Here is a 17,917-nt window from a genome sequence, read left to right as displayed (position 1 = left end):
ACCTGCAAATAGCCCGCATCACAAACTAATTATATAAACCAAAGCAGCTAATTATATAAACATGCTTGTCTGTACCATGTGCAAAGGTAGTTAAGCGTGCTATAGTTGCAGTAGGTTAATATTACAGGCTAATTCAATCTTCTGTGTAAAGCAGGTCTTAAACCAGCAACACTGACTTGCTCAGTATAGCCAATGGCTAAAAAGATCCTGCTGGACGGCGACTTCACGCTTGCCTGAGGCCATCATTTTAAACACATTAAAATTCATTTCAGGTTTCCACTCAACTCACTTTAATCTCAATACTGATTAATAAATGTAGATTCCAATAATATAGATTCCAATATTAAACTAACAGAGGGAATAAAGTTACACCAAGTATCTAGAGGAATACTGTTTTTTCTTTGGATAGGCATACACTATTTTTACACATATCTCACTTCATACACTTACCAATTAGCCAGAACGGCCACTTTAAAAAAAAAAAAGGCCAAAAGGAAAAAAAAAGCGAAAAGAAGGCAGTGAAGCACCTTTTTGGAGCACAGTAATTGGATGGACACCATTGGCACATCTTTTGAAATGACACAATAGCAGGTCCTTCTTGCTTTATGTCCTTTTAAAGTTGGGTTCTGACTAATAGACAGACTGCATCAGAGATGTGGAGCAGTTGAGTAGACCACTGTGAGGCTCTAAAGTCAGGGCTCTATGCTTTGAGCAAAAAGACAAAACTGGCCTGATGGACAAAATCATTTTTGCCACCTTCACAGGGTCATTTGGTCTCAGTAATGTCTGTGGTTGAGGTCACTTCACACAGGACTTGTTTGTTCCATTTGGTTAATGTTAGAGGTCAAAGTGAGTCTCCAAATGTGCATCCAGGACACAGATGCTGTGTGTCTCTCTCCGTCTCACTTAATCTGTAAATCAATAATGGCTATGCAGAGAACGGGAACACAACCTTTTCTCATGAGATTATTCACTAGATGTGGATGGAATATTGTCTGGCAGCTGGTGGGATACATTTGGCTGCAATGGACGTATTGGAAGAAGAAGAAAAAAATAGGCAAGAGTAAGGATTTGAACGACATGAGCGGCCAGGTAATGATGACCATATAGCAGCTCATGTGGGATGTGCAGGCTGGTCTAATGATCCACTCAAGATTGATGAAGAAAGAATGCCGGTTCTGATAGAAAGGTGTCAGAACACACAGTGCATCACAGAACAGCAGGACCAGCCAGGGCGCTATGGTCACCCCACCAAAGAAACTCTTACATTGGGCAGAAGGCCATTAGAAGTGGACCACAGGACAATGGAAGAAGGTGGTCTGGTTTTATGAATCAAGTGTGTGTGTGTGTGTGTGTGTGTGTGTGACCTGGTAAAGATATGCACCATTGAAAGAATGCAAGCCAGTGGAGGCAGTGTGATGCTTTGAATAATGTTCTGTGGAACATTGGTGGATGTTCCTTTGACATGTACCCCCAGTTAAACGCTGTTGCAGACCAGGTACGCCACTTCATGAAAATAGTCTCCTGTGATGCCAGTGCCCTCTTTCAGCAGAATAAAGTGTTTTGTTTTCTTTATGAGCCATTTAACTATTGTTAGGGGACTCTTAGATTTGTTTTATTTATATTTTTTAATATGCTTGAATTATGAACATTATTTAAGTATTTTTATTTAATTGTTTTTTTGCTGCGGTGTGGATGAAATGGTGAGGTTTAGAGGGAGTGTGAGTATTTAATTTTTTTTTTTTGCTTGTACATTGTGATTTCAGCACTTTTCACTGAAGTAACTGTAAAAGGACAATCTGTAAGAGAGGCAAGCATCTGTTGCCATGGAAACTACCTATCCTAGAACTATGGGAAATTTGACAGTCTGGCACAATGCATGGTTCTACCCCAACTGTTTCCTAATGGACACACAGGGAACATTTCCATGAGAAATGAGTCCTGTCATTCTGCAGTTTGCAGAAATTACTGACTGACTAATATTTATCAATTTCTCTGTATGCTGGCATTCCCACATGGCAAAATAAAATGAAAACAGCAACCGTTGCCGGCACTTTAGTGTGCAGACTATGAATCACTGCCTGGTTTCTACGTCATGCTGTGAAAGAATTTAATCCATGAGGATCATGGAGGGATGAAGTCTTCAAACTTTCTCTAGATAATTGGGCCTCTTTCACTGATTATTTATTTCTTATTATTTTAGTGAGTAGAGTTTGTTGTATTATATATTCCTTTTGAGTTAGTGATAAATCACTGTATTATATTATGTAATATTCACCAAAACATCCAATCCAACTGACCTCTTGTTGCTTGCTGATGACTCCAGCAAGGCAGAGTCTTTGCTGCGTCCGTTTGAGCTTCCCGTGGATTCATTGCCATGGGATTCGTTGCCGTGCGACTCGTTGCCGTGGGACTCGTTGCCGTGCGACTCGGTCCCGCTTCCACTGGAGCCACTGCTCTTCATCTCAACGTCCTCGTGCATGGAATGCACCATTTTTCGGTCACTGTGTGGTGACGCAGGGCGGTCCTGACTACTACTGTCACTACCCTCAGAGGGAAGGCCGAGCTTTGCCCCATCGGGAAAACCTCCCATGCGGTGAAGCTGGGCCATGGAGCTTCTTGTTGCGGGACTGTTCTGTCCCTCAATGGATGAGAACCGGTAAGGCTTGGAGTCTGAGTTTTCGGACATATCTTAGAAAATATGATGTAGCCAAAGGAAAGGAATCATAAACCACCCCATCTCCAGACAGGGGAGAGATGATGAAAATGAGGTGACATAGCTAGGGTTTCTGTGAAAGAAAAACAAAGAAATATATGGTCAGGTATGGAGGCTGAATTCACTCAAAATTGACTCACAAATATGACCACTTATTGGTAAAAAAAAAAAACCACACACACACACTTAAACTCTTTGAAAACAATTTTCTATATTCAGCTTTAAACCAGCAAAGTCTTTTTAAGTCTGGAGTCTGATGCCCTTCTCACAACAGAGGCAACACATCAAAGCTACAAAGACCCCAGCTTCGCACCTCAGGTCTCTACCACAGGCCAAAGCTACAGGCCAGGCCAGGTCTTCAAAGGTGCCCCAGCTGAAAGCTCTGCCCTTTCCGTCTGCAGTCGCCAGGGGTTGCACCACAGGTTCGAGTGGTCAGCAGACAGGGGCCCAGACACAACTGGCATTTCAACTCTCCATGCTGCCTAATAGGACTTTCAAGGGGTTCATGCTACATGAAAGGTTGTCTTGTTTATGCTGGCCAAAGACAACCAGACATTATATACAGTCGCTAACATTTACAGAATACAGAATGAAGGTATAAAATCAGTTAAACGGATTAAAATGTGCAATGCAAGCCTACCAAACAATAGAAAAATGGCTTCAAAATAGGTATTAAAAGTCTATTTACTGACTACTTGGTTTATTCAGTGCAATGTTGTTTTCTAACTTGTCATTATGTACAGGCAGCATACAGACAGAAAATGCAGGAAATATGAATGCTTCTTGACCCAATAAAGGTCACAGGAGATAATAAATGAAGTAATGTTCTAAAAATGAACATGACATTTTGTGCTGTAATCTCAAAATGAGTTGGATAAATATGCGGAAATTGAACATCATTAGACGCCATGCATATTTAGGCCACCGGTGTGCTTTTTGTTCTCTTTTTGTTAAAATAACTAGGCTAAGGGATTTTGAAAAACCAATTAAGTGACAGACTTGCATTAGTGAATACAGCAGTCCACTGGAACTAACTGTTGCTGATAACAGGCCTCCCACCATTTATTCAGCTATTCCACTCATTAAACAGCCATTTCCTAGTTATACCACAGCTATTTTCAACATAACCCTGAACATATGAGCACATTTCTCAAAGGTGATGCACAGAGCAAACAGTAATCACTTTGCACTTTTGGTCAATGTGCAAGGGCCTGACATCCTTTCAAAAATGACATTGAATTTAAACTTAAATCCACAGCTTGTCAAAAAAAAAAAAAAAAAAAAAAAAAAAACATGGTAGTTTTGGTGCCAAAGTAACACTATTATAGACTATAATCTATTTTGAACATCCCCACGTAATGTAATCACAGTTCCTAACTCTAGATAATCATTGACTGACATTTCCTCACCAGACGTGGAGCGCCTTGCCACCCATTCAGTAAACCTAATTTAGCTTTAGCATAAGGTTGACCCGGGGCGCTCTTCATTCATGGCACTCTCTTGAGAGAGGATGGTGATTGCAGTACTAGGCAAAAGCAATGATCAGTCAAACAAATGCCGAGCCACCACGGTGTGCTACACACCCCCTCTTTAAAATTAGATTGTGCACTCTGTAAAAGACAGCCTCCCTCAGCAATAAATTCTAATGACAAACTACCTAACACAACCCTATAGTCATTAATACTTAAACCTTGTAACAATCCGGAGGCCTTTATGTAATGGAATATGCCGCAATACCAAACACCACAGGCAGACTTTATATAAAGACTTACATAAGGTTAAGGGTCGCTAAGAGAGTCAAAGACAGTGACAGCATTCATACTAATTTACATTTCATGACTAAACCGGACTTTGCCGCCCGCAAAGCACCAATCAGCCGCAGCATGAAGAAGTGAATGAAATGAATAAATTCATCATCTTCTAACAACTCTCAGTTCATGTCGGGAGCTGGGAAAACTAGCGAAAGGCATCGGAGAGGATCTGACTAGGATCAGATTTCAATGCCAACATAAGCATGTTCAAAACAGATTAATGTTACTGAGGTGCCGTGCCTAGTTCCTGCAAGAAGTGTTCCATGTTGGGGGCTGATCATGGTGAATGAGAAATCATCGACACACCATTTAAATTCAATTTTAAGGTAACCGGCAGACCCGGCCCCCCATGATAAAACGGTGACTGCACACTGGAAAAGGATGGAGAAATGAGCTTTATTTATTCTGAATGGAGCGTGACTGCCGACGTGACACTCCCTCGAGGCCCGTCCATTCGTGCGTCATCCTGCTTCCTCCTGCCAAGTGCTGCTGAGTGAGTAGGCGCTACGCACGGGCTTTTTAACACTGAATAAATATGGACAAAGCCATTCGTGCCAAGATCCTCTTTCAGTGATCACTTAATTCTTTCTGGTGCCTTAAGAATTTTATGGTGAATGTAGAAATAAGCACAAATACTTCCAACAAGGTCAATCCAGTAGCCAGTGCGCCAAAACCAACATTATCTAGTTAAATCTGTCCGGCAAGGTACATTGTACAAGTCTGTGTGTTCAGATCTGCTGCAAGTAGTCACCTATCCACTACAAATCAGTTTTCTGAAAAGGATGAGCTGAAGAAAGCAACCACGAACACCTGACATTAGCACCTCAACTTGTGTGGGTTTTCAACCCCGTACATAAACACTGCACAAAACAACAATCATCAAGTATTCACAAAATTTTTTATTTTTTTTTTACAGGCAAAAATAGGATAGTGGCAGCAATATATCTTTAGCCATTTCACGACTATTTTCACTATTTAACTTGTGCATTTTTAGTATATCTCTGCACAAATGAAAAGGACCCAGGCTTTCAGATCTGTGGAAAGACGTCATCACCAAACACAGCCTGTGCACTGAACAGTTCTGACCACTAGATGTCAGGATTTAGAAATGCAGTCATCTACACACAAAGCAACTTTAGAATAGAGTATGTTTAAATTCCTAGCAGATGCATATGCCCTGCATGGATGGAACACAGTCAAACGATGCAGAATATCCCCAGAAATTAGGGCTTTTGCACCCTGTTTTCTCAATTTGTTAAAAAACATTGATGCAATTTTAGTGTTCCAGAAAACAAACCATGTAAAAATAATATTATAAACTATATGAAATAGTGTGACCATTCAACTAATCTGAATCAAGGTGATGGATGTTTAATTTTCCCTACATTTCCCTACAGAACTGTGCAAAAGCAAACAGAGCGCTGGGCGGTCACCGTATTAAAGGGAGATTAACATATTTAGAACACCGGCATTGGAAGGGGCTAAGGAGCGTGGGCCTTAACTTTTAATGAGATGCCTCCTGAGTGTGTGGGAGCAATCAATGGGAGAAAATGTGGACTAAGCAAACTCCCCGCCACTCGTATTTTTAAAAACCGGAGCTACAAACTGTCCAACCAGGGAATAGGTTAAATGTCCTCACACATTTTGGGCCAATTTCTACCATGAGAGAATTTTTATTTACTTTTGGCCTACGCAAGAGTTAAAAGTAATCATTAAACCCAATTTTATGATAACTGCACAAGAACATGCTTCGAAATTCAGATATTTAAAGGGCTTTCTTTCCCTCTTGCCTCGCCTTATAGACAAACCAGCAAACATAGCTCCGACCTAATTCTACCGCTGAAATGTACCTGCTCGGCCACGGAGGGGGGATCGGGCGCCAAACAAACACTTTCATTTTGGGGAGCACGAGTTCACAACAAGCGCATCGATTTCCATGTAAACCATGAAATCAAAAACGAGCATTAAAACATTTCATGATCATATTTGGCTGACATCAATAATACGTCGTTCGAACTAGTTCGTGCCAAACTTTGTCTTAAAGATGGCACACGTGCCGCGCGGACGGCTAATTATAATATGACAGTAATAATACTGATGATAACTATTCTTCATCCGTGCCCCATTTAAAGGTCTTTTCTCGCCGTGGCGACGTGGACCGTGCCGGCTGTGGCAGTGGGCAGGGCCACCACTACTCCACTGACCGGCTTTGACCTGAGCAGTGGCACAGTTATGCAACCCATTTTTTAAACTGGAAAAGCCACGCGATTACAGCGCTTTTTTCGCACAACAACGCGGCGACTGACTTGGCCCCGCTTCGCTTCGTTCGTATATGCGTTAATATCGGCCGTGGAGGCGACTGTGGTAAAAGTACGAGCCCGTAACAGTCACATTTCACTCAATGGAAACTCCGGGTGTTATACAACATCCTCACATAGCGCACAAACAGGACGAAAATCGACAGACAAGAACAATTTCTTACCTTCCGGGGTGAATGTAGTCGCGAACCTAACCTCTGGACCTCGGCGGACGAACAGGCGTCCCCAAAAAAACGCGATTATTTCCCGAAATTCCGTCCCCGGCCGGTGACACACTGCACTCGCGGGCGCGCTCACCGCTTCCTCACGGTGCTGCCCTGGATCCCGAGCGCTCGGCATGACCTCAATTCCAGCCCCGCCCCTCAGCCCCGCTGCCCGTCCAATCCGGTGAGCGTAACGCGCCGGGTCTGGGCGGGGGGGAGGCGGGAACGGGAGCGGCGCGTCGCGATTGGCCGGCGCGCCCGCCACTCTCTTTACATAAGGATGCCATTCGCCTCACGTGGAATCCCACGTCCAGTGACGGCGTGAGGGGCGCGTTGGCAAATCAGTAGTAGCGAGCGCTGCGAGTGAATGGAGCCGCGGCGGAGGAGGAGGGTGGTTGGTTCGGCGAGCTTCAACATGACGGGCGTTATCTAAACAGTTATACAAGTGTGTGTGTGTAGTAGTAGTCAATGTGGACGAGGAGTAGGCTGGCCCACGCAAATCCACGGCCACCAGTAACACGGCGGGAAGGTTTTATAAGCCTTGGTTGCGGGCGAGACGATGTTGTTGCTCTTTGGGCGGAATTTGTTCGCCGTCAGAGCCGCACGTCTTTACATAATTGCTTCGGTAAGCGACGTCGTGTCACGGACTCCAAGCAAATCAGGTAGTCCGAGAGAACAGAAAACGTGCTGCCAACGTGCCTATAAACAGAATATGCTGTTAGAACACAAGATAAGTAAATACACGGTAAAGCTGATCAGTGTGGGCAACATGGTGTGGATACGTTCATGTGGTCAAACTTGCTGGTTCATCTTCTTAATCCTTGTTTGATTTGTCCCAGTAAGGATAAATTGTACAGTCATGTTCTGTGCTAAATTGTATATTGGTACAACCGTAAGATACCTGGTTGTGAGTGTGTGTGCATGCTCTCCCCGTGTTGGTGTGAAAGTGAAGTGATTGTCACACGTGATACACAGCAGCACACGGTGCACACAGTGAAATTTGTCCTCTGCATTTAACCCATCACCCTGAGTGAGCAGTGGGCAGCCATGACAGGTGCCCGGGGAGCAGTGTGTGGGGACGGTGCTTTGCTCAGTGGCACCTCAGTGGTACCTTGGCGGATCGGGATTCGAACCGGCAACCTTCTGATTACGGGGTCGCTTCCTTAACCGCTAGGCCACAACTGCCCCAGAATGAACACACTATCACAGTGGGCACCAGTGGGCCTCTTGATCTGCAGTCAAATGCTCTACCACTGAGCTATACCCCCACTGGGTCTCTTTGGGTATTCCAGTTTCCGCCCTCTTTCCAAAGGTATGTGCACCAGGTGAATTGGTGACTTGTCTCTTGGTGTGAGAGTTTGCCAGGCTGGCGTCCTGCCCTGGGTGAGTTCGCAGCCTGCAGCCAGTGATATAAAGAACTGCTTAGCCATTACCAACAGATATTAGTATAGTACAGTACTAGTACTCACCAATAGGCTTTAGTGGCTTTAATGAATGTCCTGCTCTGGTAGTGTTTCCTACAAGAAAACCCCTTTATCACCCCTCCTTTTAATGCTATAAAAAAGTTGTGTGGGTTTGATCAAGAACTTTCAGGCAGAAGATACCTCAAAACAGCCAGATTGAGAAACACAGTTGCTATAGCATAGTAATAACTGCAATGAAAATGTTGTTACCTGCACATCATTTACTGTAACCTATAAATAAACACGGTAAAAGATGCACATTCCTCATTTGCAAAATTGTACATTTGCTTAAAGAATAAAAAGTTTCGTATATTTATTTTCATGCGTTACATAACAGATGCTTGGGAAGAGGTTACTTTGGGCAGCAATTTGGGCGGCAAGTCCAAAACAAAGAATTGCCCGGGGCTGAACACTGCCTACACCAGTCTTCATCCTACCGACATCTCCTCCCCAAGGAAATGATGAATACGCAACCGGCTGCCCACACGATCTAAAGAAAACAATGTTCACTAGACTAGGCCATGCTCTATTGGTTCTGCCTACTGAATTCCAGAACTTTGTGTTAACTAAACGTCATTGCCCTATTCTTCTATCTATAGCTGATCGGACTACTTCTACCACAAAGAGTTTAGTGGTGCTGAAATTCAACTTCATTGAATGATGAAGCCTTTTGGAAAACTCAAAACTGTTCAGTTTAAAACTTTATATTCAGACTAGTAAAATGTTTTCTAAGCACTTTTTAAATCATTGGTTAAATAAATTATTTGTGTGTGTGTGTGTGTGTGTGTGTGTGTGTGTGTGTGTGTGTGTATATATATATATATATATATGTACTTCTGACAATCCTATGCTAATCCTTGTGAGGGCTCGTTTGAACTACCGACATTCTGTCTGTGCTAACCCTTATTCAGTATGTATTTGTATTTGTTTATACATTGATTCATTTAGTAAAGAACAACCCATAAAGTACAGTAAATTAGTTGAATAAATAGTTTAGTAACTTAACACTGTTGCAAAACATGCTGCGTATGAATGTTTTGCTTTATGATTTCATTTTTTTTTTTTTTGCAGGTACATATGCAATCATGTCTCAACGATATGTGAAAGATTGCCCAGAATCCAGAGAATTTCTCTCATGTAAAGTGCATCCAGAAAGTATTCACAGCGCACCACTTTTTCCACATTTCTTATGTTACAGCCTTATTCCAAAATGGATTAAATTCATTTTATTTCCTCAGAATTCTGCACATAACACCCCATAATGACAACATGGAAAATACTTGAGGTTTGGGCAAATGTAAGTATTTACAGCCTTTGCCATAAAGCTCAAAATTGAGCTCAGGTACCTCCTGTTTCCCCTGATCATTCTTGAGATGTTTCTGCAGCGTAATTGGAGTCCACCTGTGGGGGACTGGACATGATTTGGAAAGGCACAGACCTTCTATATAAGGTCCCACAGTTGACAGTTCATGTCAGAGCATGAAGTTGAAGGATTTGTCACCAGGCACAACTCTAGCAAAGGTTACAGAAACATTTCTGCTGATTTGAATGTCTCAGTTATCACAGTGGCGTCCATCATCCGTAAATGGATTAAATTCAAAACCACCAGGACTCTTCCTAGAGCTGGCCGATAACCTAAACTTTGGTCCCTCTGTCAGAGCTCCTCTGTGGACAGATCCTCTGTGGACAGACGAGAACCTTCTAGAAGGACAGCCATCTCTGCAGCAATCAGGCCTGTATGGTAGATTGACCAGATTGAAGCCACTCCTTAGTAAAAGGCATATGGCAGCCCGCCTGAGGTTTGCCAAAAGGCACCTGAAGGACTCTCAGACCATGAAAACAAAAATCTCTGGTCTGATATGAAAAACTCTGAACTCTATGCTGTGAATGCCAGGAGTCACATATGGAGGAAAACAGGCACCGCTCATTTCCAGGTCGATACAATCCCTACAGTGAAGCGTGGTGGTGGCGGCAGCATCATGCTGTGGGGATGATTTTGGGAACTGGGAGACTAGTCAGGATAGAAGGAAAGATGACTTCAGCAATGTACAGAGACATCCTGGATGAAAACCTGCTCCAGAGCACTCGTTAATTCAGACTAGGGCAGTGATCTAAGCACACAGGCAAGATATCAAAGGAGTGGCTTCAGGACAACACTGTTAATGTCCAGAATTGAATCCAATTGAACATCTCTGGAGAGATCTTAAAAAAGCTTCCCAGCCAGCCTGATGGAGCTTGAGAGGTGCTGCAAATATTGGTGTGCCATCATATTTAAAAAGACTGTAATTGCTGTATATTCAATATATTTGCCAAAACCTCAAGCAAACTTTTTTTTTCACATTGATATTATGGGGTGTTGAGTATATAATTCTGAATGAATTTTCTGAATGAAAATGAATTTAATCAATTTTGGAAGACTGTTGTAACATAACAAAATATGGAAAAAGTTATGAGTTGTGAATACTTTCTGGATGCCCTGTATGTACACAATACATTTTCCATTTTGAACAGTTCTCCATGATAATAAGCAATGTACATTTATGTTTTTTTACACGCTAATCACTATACCAGCATGTGGTTAAACGGTTTAAATTTCCATGTTTGAACTACATTTACCATTAAATCAAACAAAATAGTATTGAATTCAGCACAGGTTGATATATAGGTTTCAGCACAGGTAAAATACAGTATGCGTGCATCATACCTGGACTTTGTATCAGTTTCTATCATGGCTGCCCTCCATTGGCCAGGAAAAGCTGGCTCAGGTTGGCGGAATGTGGGCGGTAAGTGGCGGAAGCTCATGATGGTAAAATCCTCCTGACTCACTGAATTAAGCAGGGCCATTCCCCGGGCATTTTGATGGGATGCAAATCATAAATAGCCGCAGGTGAACAGCTCCTCCCAAATCCGTTAGTGTGTACGTGACACACATTAGTACCACTTTGAAAGATCCACTTAAAAACACCCCCCCCACACTTTGGTGTGGGCATAATCGCACTTTTGCGTGGACTGTGGGATGTTATTCCTTTTTAAACCAACTTCCTCTCACCTATTAAAAGGCATTGTTCCACAGAGAAGTGTCATTCGGATTTTAAATTGTGTTGTAGGCACGACCATAGCTGTATAAACTGCACCCATCATTTAATACAGTGTCAGCAAATTCAAAGTTTATAAATAAAAATAAAAATGTGTAGATTTATTTGTGTATGTGCTGCTTCCTTTCACCCTGACCTGACACACTAATGCTTAGGTGGACTGTTTCTATTATTCCTTGAATTTAACAGCATATCAGCAAACAAGCAAATCAGCTGAAGAAAGGGAGAGGAAGAAAGCCTGGAAACAGGAGTGTGTCTGCACCTATTTAGAAAAAGAAATGGAACACATTCCTTATTGAGAGGGTTTGCTTGTTAACCCTGAGCAGGACAGTGAGCTGGCGGGAGCAAACAGGAATGAATTAATCCCATATTCCAGGGCTTTTCCATGACGTTAGCCTTAAGTCTTTAAAGTCACCCCCCCTCACTCGCTTCCAAAACCAATAGAAAAACGGTGCATAATGAAATTAGGTCTGACGTGTACGACATGACTTATTAAGATGGTCCATTTAATCTGAAACTGTATTCACATTAAACTGTATGTACATAAATATTTCTTAGACCAAATTAAGCCAATCCCCTAGGTTGTAAAATAAAAAAAAACTATCCATGTTTAAAGGACTGTGGAGGTGGAGTAGCTAGCATCTATGATGAAAAAATTCATAAATCAGCATACTCAATTACACCTTCATCATTTCAACTAATTGTAAAGTTAGTAAAATGACTTCATCTACAGATCACCTGGTCTATGCACAGACGTCCTGAAATAATTTGACTTTTTATGATAACTATATCTACAAAAAAACAATTAAAACCACCCCAATGGAACTACAATGAAATCTGAGCCACACTAATACATTCTACCTGCTTACTAAACAGTATACCAGAATTTTTTTAAAAGTGAGTGTAATTGATCAATTCTTTGGAAAAACAATGTTAAATTACAGTGTACCCCAGAGATCAATTCTAAGACCTACATAATTTTCTATATACCACTACCACTATCATGCAGATGTACATCACCACCTGACATCAAAACTATCTAAATGTGTGAACTGGATAATGGATATTAAAGAGCTGATGGACAGAAACCTCCTCATTAATAACCTTAGTTACATTAGTTACTTGGCACTAAAGCTGGCAGAAGGAATCATCAATCTGACTTTTTCATGGTACCTTTACCACTATATGTATACATAGGAATCACAGTTGACAGTAATCTATCCTTTGTTTTCTGCTTTCTTTCACCTACACAAAGTCAAGATGGACACTGACCATGGATGATGCAGCAGAACTGGTACGTGCACTTGTAGATAAGATAATCTTTTATTAGTCCCACAAGTGGAAATATTACAAGAATTTACCAGAATGGTTTAATGTAACTACTGTAATTAATTAAAATCCAAAGTCCAAGTACAAAACTGCTGCTAAACTACTGATGCAATTTTGTTACAGTACTACTGCTCTGTCAGCACTGCACTACCAACACATATTTACCATTAACGTACAAACTGTGCAGAGAGAGAGTCTATGATAAAGACACATCTTTTAAGCCAAGCCTTCTATAACAGTTAAATGCACACATACCAAGATGAACATGTCACCAGGCTGCCCTAGTTTGACTGCCAGGGACATGTATCGAGGCATCTCTCTCTGAACTGCTATAGGGATGCCAAAATCACTTCACTTTCTTTAAAATGGACCGGTATCACCATAGTGGACATTCACTATCTTGCATCCACTGGACTAGTTGAAACGTACTCTGCACTGTCCATTACGTCTTACTTCAAATAAATTAAAAATACATTATTTATCCCCAAGGGATCATCACCACCTTTTTAAAGGAATTCTGATGAGCAAACCAATGAATCAGCTTAGGATGTGTTTTCCTGGAAATGAACAGTGTCGCTGCGGTGGTTGAACAGAAGGTATGGAACATGGGTGATATTCAGATAATTTCTCAGGATCTGTAGAAGGTGTGAGGAGGTTTGAAAGCAGGCCATTGTGTGTTCGGTAGGTCTGGAACAGGCACATATAAATAGAGCTCCAGGACTGTTTTCATTTGTGTGTGTGTGTTTCATAGGCAGGAGTGTGGGTTGTCTGGATGTCATGGTGGGTGGGTGTCCTGCTGTGGTGTGGCTTTTTAAAATTCATTCAGATCACCTAGCCCATTAGCTTGGTCAGCTCTCCGCCCCACTGGCGCAGCTCTGTGCCAAGGGGCTGTCTTCGTGTCTTTTACGTCAGAAGGAAATTGGTGCAAATGTTTGCCTCCGTTTGCCATCCCTCTGATTACAGACCGAACATCTGCCACCCTCTCTCTGTGTTCATTTATTCATGAATGAGTAAAAAAAAACCTTCAGCCCATGGTGCTTTTTAAATGATGTTTTGCAATTCATGGTTTAGTGACTGCCTGTGTGGGGAGGCAAAAACATTTCTCCCAGTTAATGTAATGTCTATATCTATTAGTGTGTCAGAAACACGTATACAGCTTTGAGCAATATATATATATATATATGTATAGACACACACTCTCTCACACACACACACACACACACACATTTCTCCTTTGGTTTGTTAGATATTTGTTTACTAGCTGCAGATGGAAGAAAATGGCTTTTTATTTATCATCGTCTAATCAAATGTCCTCTGATGTCATTGCTGATGACGCTGCTTGCATTAAGCGGCTTTGCAACAGTTTGCCTCGGAGCTGTGCAACTGGATGAAGAAGACAGCATGTTGATGGAAAAAGTTCCACATTCGCATCCATCTGGATGAAACCCAATCGGTTGCCGGGAAACAGACCTAATGGTTCATTATTCAGAGACTGAGTTGGTGGACATGTACAAAGGATACATGCTACACGGCTTGGTCAATCTCTTATTTGTTAAATTACATCAACGATCAAAATATCAACTAATATTTTGTTTTGCCAGAGAAGCTGTCTATGCTGCTACCAACAGATGCTACAAAGCTGAATCACCTTAACATTTGTACTAAACAGACTCCAAATTCTAAATGTTTGCTGAGTAGAGCTTTGAACAAAACACCTCAAATCACATCCTGCATATGAATGTTTTCCTTATATGGTGCCATTTGCAACCCGACAGCACTGTTGCACATTTTCAGACAAGAGCTTTTTAGGCTCCCACAGTGGATGAACTGCCGGAAGTGAATCAGCCGTCCTTCCTCCGCTCGGCGAAAAGGGCCGTGCTCATTCATGCTCCAGGTACGTTCTTTTTCTGGTCGGATGCACCGAGGGACCTTTCATTTGCATTTCATTTTATTTAGAGTGCCTTGCCATTGACAGCTGAGTGACAAATAATGGAGCTCAGAGAACCACAATTAGAATCAGCGGGTACCTTTATCTCTCTCCACAGGGTAATTATGGACCAAGGAGTCCTTGCTCTCAGGTCACTGTTTCTTTCATTATATATTTAACAAAACCAGACTGACAGAAGTTGCATTTTTGAAGTGATGTATTTTTGTTGCAAGGCACTAACACCCACATGCTAAATGTGGGCATACATTATTCCAACTTTACGTGTGCGTGGTCGGCGAGAAAATAATTGCAGATGGTGGTAAGTTTGGCAGCTCTTGGATTTTCTCTCGCTCGCCCACCAGTGTGAATTGCGTCAGATCTGGACTAGATATATTTTAGAATGCAACCGGAAATGCCAAATGAAAAGAAATCCTCTGATTTGGTTTACTATTTCAAGTATTAGTGTAGCCCCATGAGCACTTCACTCCGGAAATGGCACTGAATGATGACTTTTGGATGTGCAATTAAATTAAGGCCCCATTAATTATCAACATCTCTCAGGAGATCTACAAGCTCAGGTCCTCTCTTAATCATCTAATTCGAACCCAATGATGGGTCTGGAAAATGGAATCAGGAAATCATACTGTTTACAAAAGAGAGAATACAACAGACATGAATATGCTGCTTGAACATAACAATGAATAATAAGAGCTAAGCTGTTTATTGTAGCTTTTTGACTATTCTTATGATTACATTTACAGCATTTAGTGGACCTCATAGTTGCCTAATAGGCTACTACCACCCTTGATGTTAGAAATGTGTGGTGTTCAAACACCAAACTAAACACCAAATGACATTAGAAAAGACTTGTAATAAGTTACAGACCCTGTCAAGTTGAATCATATAAAACCAGTTTCATTCATGGTTCTTCATTTAATGAGATTCTAATGCCCCCTTGTGGCAGATTTATATCTTTGCAACTGCTGGATAAATACCAGTAAAAAGAGTTTGTTCAGTAAGAAGTTACCCATAAGCCACAGTTTGGACATTCACATATGTTTAATTTTGACATTTAACGTTTAGATTATGTTTAGTTAGGATTGTAAACCAGACAATATTGCATAATTTAATTAAGTATATCATGCATCCTTGACAGTAAACAATATTCTGGAATCATTGCTTTAGAATTTGGATTCTTGGCAAGCATTGCAACAGTGAATCAAATGGGAAATGCACGAAGAAAACTGAAGAAAAGAATGGCCTGCACAGGGGGTAATAGAAATTAGGTAAATGGGCCAAAACATGCATTTAATATTTAATTACGCTGGGAAAAAAATATTTAAGTCTTTGCTATGAAACCAGTTTTGTATTGGCTTTGTATTGGCTTGAATTTTGTAAAGCAAACAATACTACAATTTGAAGCATGAATATATCATTCAATGGAATGTGTTGTTTTAGATACAAGACTATTTAATTTGTTGTACAGTAATAGGAAAAGACACCATTATAATTTTGTCCACTTACATTTTCTGTATATTTAATTACTATTACAGAGAAAATAGATCTGATAGAGGTGTTTCTGGAGAATCGGGACAATGCGGTATTAATGAAGCTAAAAATGTGAATAAAACAATGTTCTAATTTGAAGTGATTGTTATTGTGATACACATCAAGCATGGTGCACAAAACGAAATGTTTTGTCATTTCAAATCAAACCAGCAAACTTCAGATTACGGTTTCACTTCTTTACCCGCTAGGCCACCACTACAAAATGAACCGCCATCAGCATGGAGTTGGCTTTTTTCTATTCGGCAGCCTAGTCAACTGAGCAGGTAATGTTTTTTTTCTTACTGATGAATTGCTAACCAGTATCACTTATTAAGACGTGAGGTTTTTTCATGTCCCTTCGTGTTGCTTTATCTAGATATTGTAGATATTGTAGTGATCTGCATTTAGTTAACCATGGGGCAGTGGTGACCTTGTGGCTGAGGAAATGGACGACTGGAAGGTTGGAAGGTGCCACTGAGTTCCCCTTGAGCAAGGTACCGTCCCCACACACTGCTCGCCAGGTGTTATTCTGCTCACTCAGAGTGATGGGATGATTACTTCAGGAGACTATAGATATTTGGGACAGTAAAGTCACCATGTGATAGAAAAAAATAGATAAAATGACTATTTATTCCATAGAATAGATAAATGGAGCATAGTTATAGGGTGGTAGTAGCCTAGTTGGTAACACACTCGCCTATGAACCAGAAGACCCGGGTTCGAATCCCCCTTACTACCATTGTGTCCCTGAGCAAGACACTTAACCCTAAGTTGCTCCAGGGAGACTGTCCCTGTAACTATTGATTGTAAGTCGCTCTGGATAAGGGTGTCTGGTAAATGCTGTAAATGTAAAAAGGGGCAGTGGTGGCCTAGCGGTTAAGGAAGCGGCCCTGTAATCAGAAGGTTGCTGGTTCCAATCCAGTTCCGCCAAGGTGCCACTGAGGTGCCACTGAGCAAATCACCATCCCCACACACTGCTCATAGCTGCCCACTGCTCACTCAGGGTGATGGTTTAAATGCAGAGGACAAATTTCACTGTGTGATGTGCTGCTGTGTATCACATGTGACAATCACTTCACTTCAAATGTGAATGTTATGAAAGTAATTTTTTCTTTCTGTCTTGCCGCTGCATCATAACTCATTGAAAGCAACTGGCCCAGCAGGAAGGCTATTCCAACTTTACATTTATGGCATTTGGCAGACGCCCTTCTCCAGAGCGACTTTCATCTTTACCCACAAATGTAGTGGAAGAGTTGTAATTCTGACTAATTCTGTTCAAAATGACGTCTCCCATTGTGGCCACCAGATGGCGCACTCCGCCACACGCGTGGACGTTTCCTTCTCTCTGGAACCCATTAAAAACCCTGCTGGTGGCAGGGCTGCAGCCTCAGGCCTGTCACGTTTGGACATTTGGGAATGAAAACTGGGGGAATGGAGTACTGACAGGAGGAACTGGTAAAGGGTGGAGAAGCGGGGGAAAAACAAAAAGATACGATCTTCATCTCCT

The 17,917-nt window shown here is 41.6% G+C and overlaps 1 long non-coding RNA gene across 1 annotated transcript; it reads left to right on the top strand.

Annotated features, from left to right (window-relative positions):
* The first annotated feature begins 14,779 nt into the window (after positions 1 to 14,779).
* Positions 14,780 to 16,930, top strand: LOC114773654 (uncharacterized). The gene is made up of 3 exons (XR_003744408.1): positions 14,780 to 14,829; positions 16,620 to 16,694; positions 16,805 to 16,930. It is a non-coding gene; the product is annotated as an uncharacterized LOC114773654 (long non-coding RNA).
* The last annotated feature ends 987 nt before the right edge of the window (positions 16,931 to 17,917 follow it).

This window comes from Denticeps clupeoides, unplaced genomic scaffold (assembly GCF_900700375.1).
Source record: "Denticeps clupeoides unplaced genomic scaffold, fDenClu1.1, whole genome shotgun sequence".
NCBI classification, from domain to species: domain Eukaryota; kingdom Metazoa; phylum Chordata; class Actinopteri; order Clupeiformes; family Denticipitidae; genus Denticeps; species Denticeps clupeoides.
Note: the sequence above shows the minus strand (reverse complement) of the source record. Positions and strands in the feature narration are given on the sequence as shown.